The following is a 6,301-nucleotide window of genomic DNA, read 5'->3' as shown; positions in this document are numbered from 1 at the left end:
CCAACAAGATTAGCAGTAACGTGATTAACCACTGCACCACCAGCCCTTTGCTAAAAAAATATTCCAAAATATGTAAAAATATTTGTAATGAAAATATATATATATATATATATATATATATATTTGTAATGACGCGGGGGTGTTTGGTCTGAGAGGGGTGAGAACCACTGCTGTGGGCTCGTGCCCAGCCTGAAATCACCTGGAGTAGCAGTGATCGCTTCCTTTCCTTGAACACCCTATGTACTTATCTCTACCACACCCACACTTTGTTTCTTTACTATACTTTCAGTTATGTCTTCTTTGGTAGTTAGTGTTTGAGCCCAGAGGTAGGGTCTACATCCTGTCAACTTGAACCCCACAAGGTCTGGCATGGGTATCTGGTCCCCTGAAGTGGCGCGCAATAACTCTGACTATGGGGCACAGTGGAAACACTTGGCAAAAGGAACTGAGAAATTGCCTTTCTGCCGAGGCCCATTTGGATGGTTATAACATCATTTGTAGTCCACCTGGTCTGCCATTTAATTAACTCACTCTTACTATGATGGCTGGAAGTGCTTCTCTTCTGTAAGGTGTGTGACCTTAGCTGGTATTGCTAGAGGGGGTGAAAGAGCTAACCCACTATTAATCTAAATACTAGCAATATAACATAATTTAAAATTTAATTTGTTTTTTAAAAAATCCAAAATATAACACTCCTTGCCCTTGCAGTTGATTCTTTTAAAACTTAATTAGTAGTGATGTTCTCACTCAGAAAGGAGGCGAGCAAGGCCATTTAGGTGAACGGTTCTCAACCCCTGTGGGGGTCGAAAGACCCTTTCACAGGCATTGCCTAAGACCATTGGTAAACATGTTTCCAATGGTCTTAGGAACCAAGACACCTCTCCTCTATCTGTCTCCAGGTGGGTCCACCCACATGCAGATACACCCACATGCAATTACTCCGCATGATGACATCATCGCGCCAACCCCATCACATATACCCCATACAAATACAGGTGTATGTGACAAGGTTGGCACCATAATGTACTTATGCGGACCAGTCACACATGTGTAGAGAGCCGCTACTGTGTAGAAAGCAGCTGCTGTGTAGAAGCAGCTAATCTGTTAAAAGCAGCTGCTGTGTAGAAGCAGCCGTATTGGAGGTAAAACAACACATCATGAATTATAATTACTGGGTAATGTGTACTGTAAAATCATCAACTACTACAAATACACACACACTCTCACAGGAACTTAATCTGGATGCTGATCGGTCTTTTTATATTCAGCTGTGATTGATGTGAATACTGCCCCCTTGTGATAGTAACAGGTATGTAAAAAAACAACAACACAGAATGGTAAATCATAGGAAACTTTAAGGAACTGTATTTACTGGACTATAACATGTATCATCTTTTGTATTATTAAAGTTTTGTTATATATTATTTTCATTAGCAAACCATTCCATGACAATGGATCATGTAGAGAAGAACACTAAGAAAATGTAATAATTTTTTACAGTATGGTTTTACCTCAGTAATGACAGCAGGAATTGAGGGACTGAGATGTGTTATTTGTTGTGAAGTTCTATCAGCCAAATCTATGAAGCCGAACAAACTAAAATGCCATTTTGATAGCAAGCATCCAAGCTTTGCCAGCAAGGATACCAACTATTTTAGAAGCAAAGCTGATGGACTCAAGAAAGCCAGACTTGACACTGGTGGCAAGTCCCACAAACAAAACGTAGTAGCCATTGAAGCTTCATATTTGGTGGCACTCAGAATCTCCAGAGCTATAAAACCTCACACTATCACTGAGGATTTACTGTTGCCAGCAGCCAAAGACATTGTTCTAGTTATGATCATAGATGAATTTGTTATGAAATTGAGTGCAATTTTCTTATCTGATGACACTGTCTGCAGAAGAATAGGTGACTTGTTTGCTGATATTCTTGATCAGGTAATCCAGGAAATTAAATCTGCGCCACTTCCAATATTTAGCATTCAGCTTGATGAATCTACAGACGTTGCAAACTGTGCACAACTACTGGTTTACATGAGGCATATTAATGATGGTGACTTTGAAGATGAGTTTCTTTTTTGCAAACCTCTTGAAATGACAACTACTGCACATGATGTATTTGACACATTTTGTTCATTTCTGAAAGAGCATAAGATCTCTTGGGGAAAGATTTGTGGTGTTTGCACAGATGGGGCTCCAGCTATGCTAGGATGTCGATCTGGATTTCAATGTTTGGTACTGAATGAGTCACCAAAAGTCATAGAAACTCAATGTATGATTCATCAGCAAATATTAGCAATGAAGACGCTGCCATAAGAGTTACAAGAGTAATGAAAAGCGTCATAAGTTCTGTCAGTTTTGTAAAGGCGAGCACTAAACAGTCAACTGTTTATACAATTGTGCAACGAATTGGAGGCACTGAATAATGCTCTGCTCTTTCACACTGAAATGAGATGGTTGTTGAGAGGAAAAGTTTTAAAACATGTTTTTGAGCTTCGTGATGAACTCAAAACATTTTTTAATCAGAAAGCTAGACTGCAGTTCAAAGCACTTTTGAATGATAAACGTGAACTGCAGAAAATAGCTTACTTGGTCTATATCTTTGGCATCTTTAATGACTTAAATTTATCATTGCAAAGACAAAATGCAACATGCCTCAATTTGTCTGAAAAGATCCGATCATTCCAAATGAAACTTCAACTTTGGCAGAAAAAAATTGGATGAAAATAAAATTTACATGTTGCCTACCTTATCTGCCTTCTTTGAGGAGCATGACATTGAACCAGACAAAGGGATTACAATGATAATTTCTGTGAAAGAACACTTGCACATGCTTGTAGACAAAATTTCATCTTAATATCCAAATCTACCTAACACCCCACCCCATTTGCACTTGCCAGAGCCCATTCACAGTCAAAGTTGAAGATGTTCCTGAGACGGCACAAGAGGAGGTCCTTGAACTTATCAACAGTGATTCAGTGAGAACTGATTTCTCTTCAATGCCAGTTCCAAAATTCTGGATCAAGTGTTCTGTCTGAGACTGTGTTGCACCTTCTTCCATTTCCAACAGCATATCTGTGTGAAACAGGGTTTTCCAGCTTGTTGGTTATCAAGTCTAAATACAGAAGTAGACTTGTTGTGGAAGATGATCTTCATTGTGCTCTTGCAAAGACTACCCAGAGAATTTCTGATCTGGTGAGAAAGAAGCTATCTCAACCTTCACACTGATGTTGGCTTTTTACATATACGGTCACAAAATGTAGCAATGTAGTTTACTGTTGTTATATTAAGACTGTTCCCCATGCTATACCATGCTTCAAGATAAAATTTCATGTATTTGTCATTAGAAATAATTATTTCACAATATATAATTATATATTGTTTTGTGTTTAATTACTGTGCTTTAATTAGGTTCAATTTGTAACAATGAAAATACATCTTGCATATCAGATATTTACATGATGATTCATAGCAGTAGCAAAATGACAGTTATGAGGTAGCAACAAATATAATGTTATGGTTGGGTCACCACCACCTGAGGAACTGGATGAAAGGGTTGCAGCATTAGGAAGGTGGAGAACCACTAATTTAGAGAATACAAAGGTGCCTGATCCCAACAGGGATGGTGGTCTGATGGCTCCAGGAGAAAGGTAGCTATCAATTTGTGGTCAAGTTTGTTAGTTTTTAAATTAGGAGCTGATACCAAGGGCTCAAGTAGAAAGAAAATGTTTTGAGAATGATGAGGGCAACAAATATACAAATGTGCTTGACACAATGGATGTATTTATAGATTGTGAAAAGAGTTGTACGAGCCCCTAATAAAATGATTTTTAAAAGAAAAAATAAGTTTGTTTGTTTTTTCTTCTTTCATTTTGGCAGGCTTTTCCGCATATGAAATCCAGGTCAGGTAAATTTAGAAAGATGATAACTGGTTTAATGGTTTCTTGGGGGCATGGCAGGGGAGATGGGGGGCCAGGAATGGGAAACTAAGCAGTTTTAAGTACAAGAAAGCTGAAAATGTTCTAAAATTGATTGTGGTGATGATGGTACAACTCTTCATATGGCTGAACGATTGAAGTGTTTGATATGCGAATTATAAGGCAATTAAACCGTTTTAAAAATTGATGGTCTGATCCCCACCCTGAGGAAATGTAGTTTGTTTTTTTTTTCCCCAGTGATGCCTATTTTATTTGTCACATTGTTTGGGGTTCTCTGGTCATTGTAAAGCCTCCAAAATATCTCCTGAGATCATTGTAAAACCTGTTTTTGTCACATCGTTTAAAGTATATAACTTGCTAGATTTTCACTGAATCTCTGAAGCCGTGGAAGTAGCAACGCCCCGTGTCTCTTCCTGTCAGAATCACTGGCAGAAGTACTTTTAGAGTTGCTTGAATCAACCTCGTCTCTGCCTGTGGCTGGAGCAATGATGCGTGATTTTGGACCCTTGTGTCCCAGCAACAGCCTCGATGATTTCTCAGGCCTTCTACGGCCTTCAGACTGCATGTTCACCATCCCTGCCCTAGAGGCTCCTTCGAGATGTAGTTTTAGTCCCTAAGGAGGTTGTCTGGAAAAGCTAACTAGGATGGAAAGAAATCATGCCTTTGGTGTTGGATTTAGTCCTAAGTGTTAGAGTTCAGATGCCAGCGATCAAACTGAATCTCCACGCATCCTCCTCTTCCCGCCTCATGCCAGAGTTAGGTTTCCCACAACGAATGGGAGTTTTTAAAACTCATCACCCACAAGATTCTACATGCCATGTGGTTTCAAATCAAGGTTTGGAAATGAATGACAGATGCAGTGGTTGGAAATGTATCTGGGAAGGTTTGAAGGAAAAACAGCCTGGCCTTCATTCTTCAGCAAACACTGTCACCACAGCCTCCCCAGACCCCTCCCTGCCCTCCCCCAAACATTTAGACATTAGTCACCGTTTTGCACAAGTACTGTTCATGTTTTCATTTCTCTGTAATGTCCTCCTATGGGGAAAAACCGCAGCACACACACTACAATAAAATGCCCCAAACTTTTACACAACAGAAACAAACCCTGATGAAAAGGGTGCTGGGTACCACACCCTGTAGCTATAAACCAGGCTCTCCCAACTGAAGAGAAAAAAAAGGGGGGGGGTGGAGGCACTTGGGAGAGAAAAACAAGTTGCAGGTGGGCACCATGATGATGAACTCTGGAGCGTGATGTCCTTCAGTTCACCTGGGGAGCGCCCAGCGGAGACTCCGGCATCTGGGACCAGCCACGTGAACAAACACCGTCAGTCAAGCAGGAGAGAAGTCCATAAAAAAATACAAGCAGCAACCACTCTGCCAGGATCAGTGGGAAGTGCAAAAGGTTAGACATTTACATACCAAGTGGCAAGGTTGGTGGTTCAAACGTACCCATTGGTGCTTTGGCAATCTGCTTCCAGAAGGTCATAGCTGGACTCTGCGTGCATGGCAGTCGCTGCTGCCCGGTAGCTGCTTGGCTAATTTGCTGATTGGTTTTCTGTGGTGAGTTGTGACTTGTTTAGGTATAATAGGACAGTATCTAATCTTTCTCGATGCGTCAACAGATTAGTCTTTCTTATCACTAATATGTCCTACTTTCTATTCACCTGCTGTTTGTCCTCTGAAAGCGGTCACAAGAGAAGCAAGGTGAGATCTTATCTTTTCTGCCTATGAGTGGGAGGAAAAGTGATTTCTGCCCATATGCCAGTATTTGTAGTCATGGCAACAACAGCCTTTCCAGGACACTACAGTTAGGGCTTGGCCCTTGTTCTTTTTCACTGAGGAGTGGCTGCCCTCGGTCAGAGGAAACGCCTTCTGATTCACTTTGGGGGATGCCATTCCAGGTTTGTGGTGTCCTTTTTAAACTTTGGCTAATTTGGCCAGCCAGCCACATTAAATTAACTTGTTGAAGGTGTGAGGAGAAGTGTAAGGTGTGTGAAATGTAACATTAGAAATGCACCGCCAGCTTACCGAATGCCAAGTTTGGCAGTTCCGCCCCCGCCTTTGGAAGAAAACGAGTCAGCGTGTCTCTCACACGATACCACGGACCCGTGTGCTCGTTTGCGTTTAGGCGGAGGAAGCTGGATACTGCAGCCAGCGAAGGCCAATGGCCACCCTCAGCCGGTCAGTTTGCCTTACTGTGCTGTGATGGGTAAGCTAGGGCACCAGTGTTTCAAACACCAGAAGGACCATCCTTTGAGGACAGGTTTCCGAAGAGCTTCCCCACTAAGACAAAGGAGGGAAATCTACTTCCAAAAGTTGGCCAATGGAGCACAACCGAATCCGATCTGATTTAGTGCTGGCAG

This window comes from Tenrec ecaudatus, chromosome 4, assembly GCF_050624435.1.
Source record: "Tenrec ecaudatus isolate mTenEca1 chromosome 4, mTenEca1.hap1, whole genome shotgun sequence".
NCBI classification, from domain to species: domain Eukaryota; kingdom Metazoa; phylum Chordata; class Mammalia; order Afrosoricida; family Tenrecidae; genus Tenrec; species Tenrec ecaudatus.
This window is presented reverse-complemented; position numbering follows the sequence as displayed.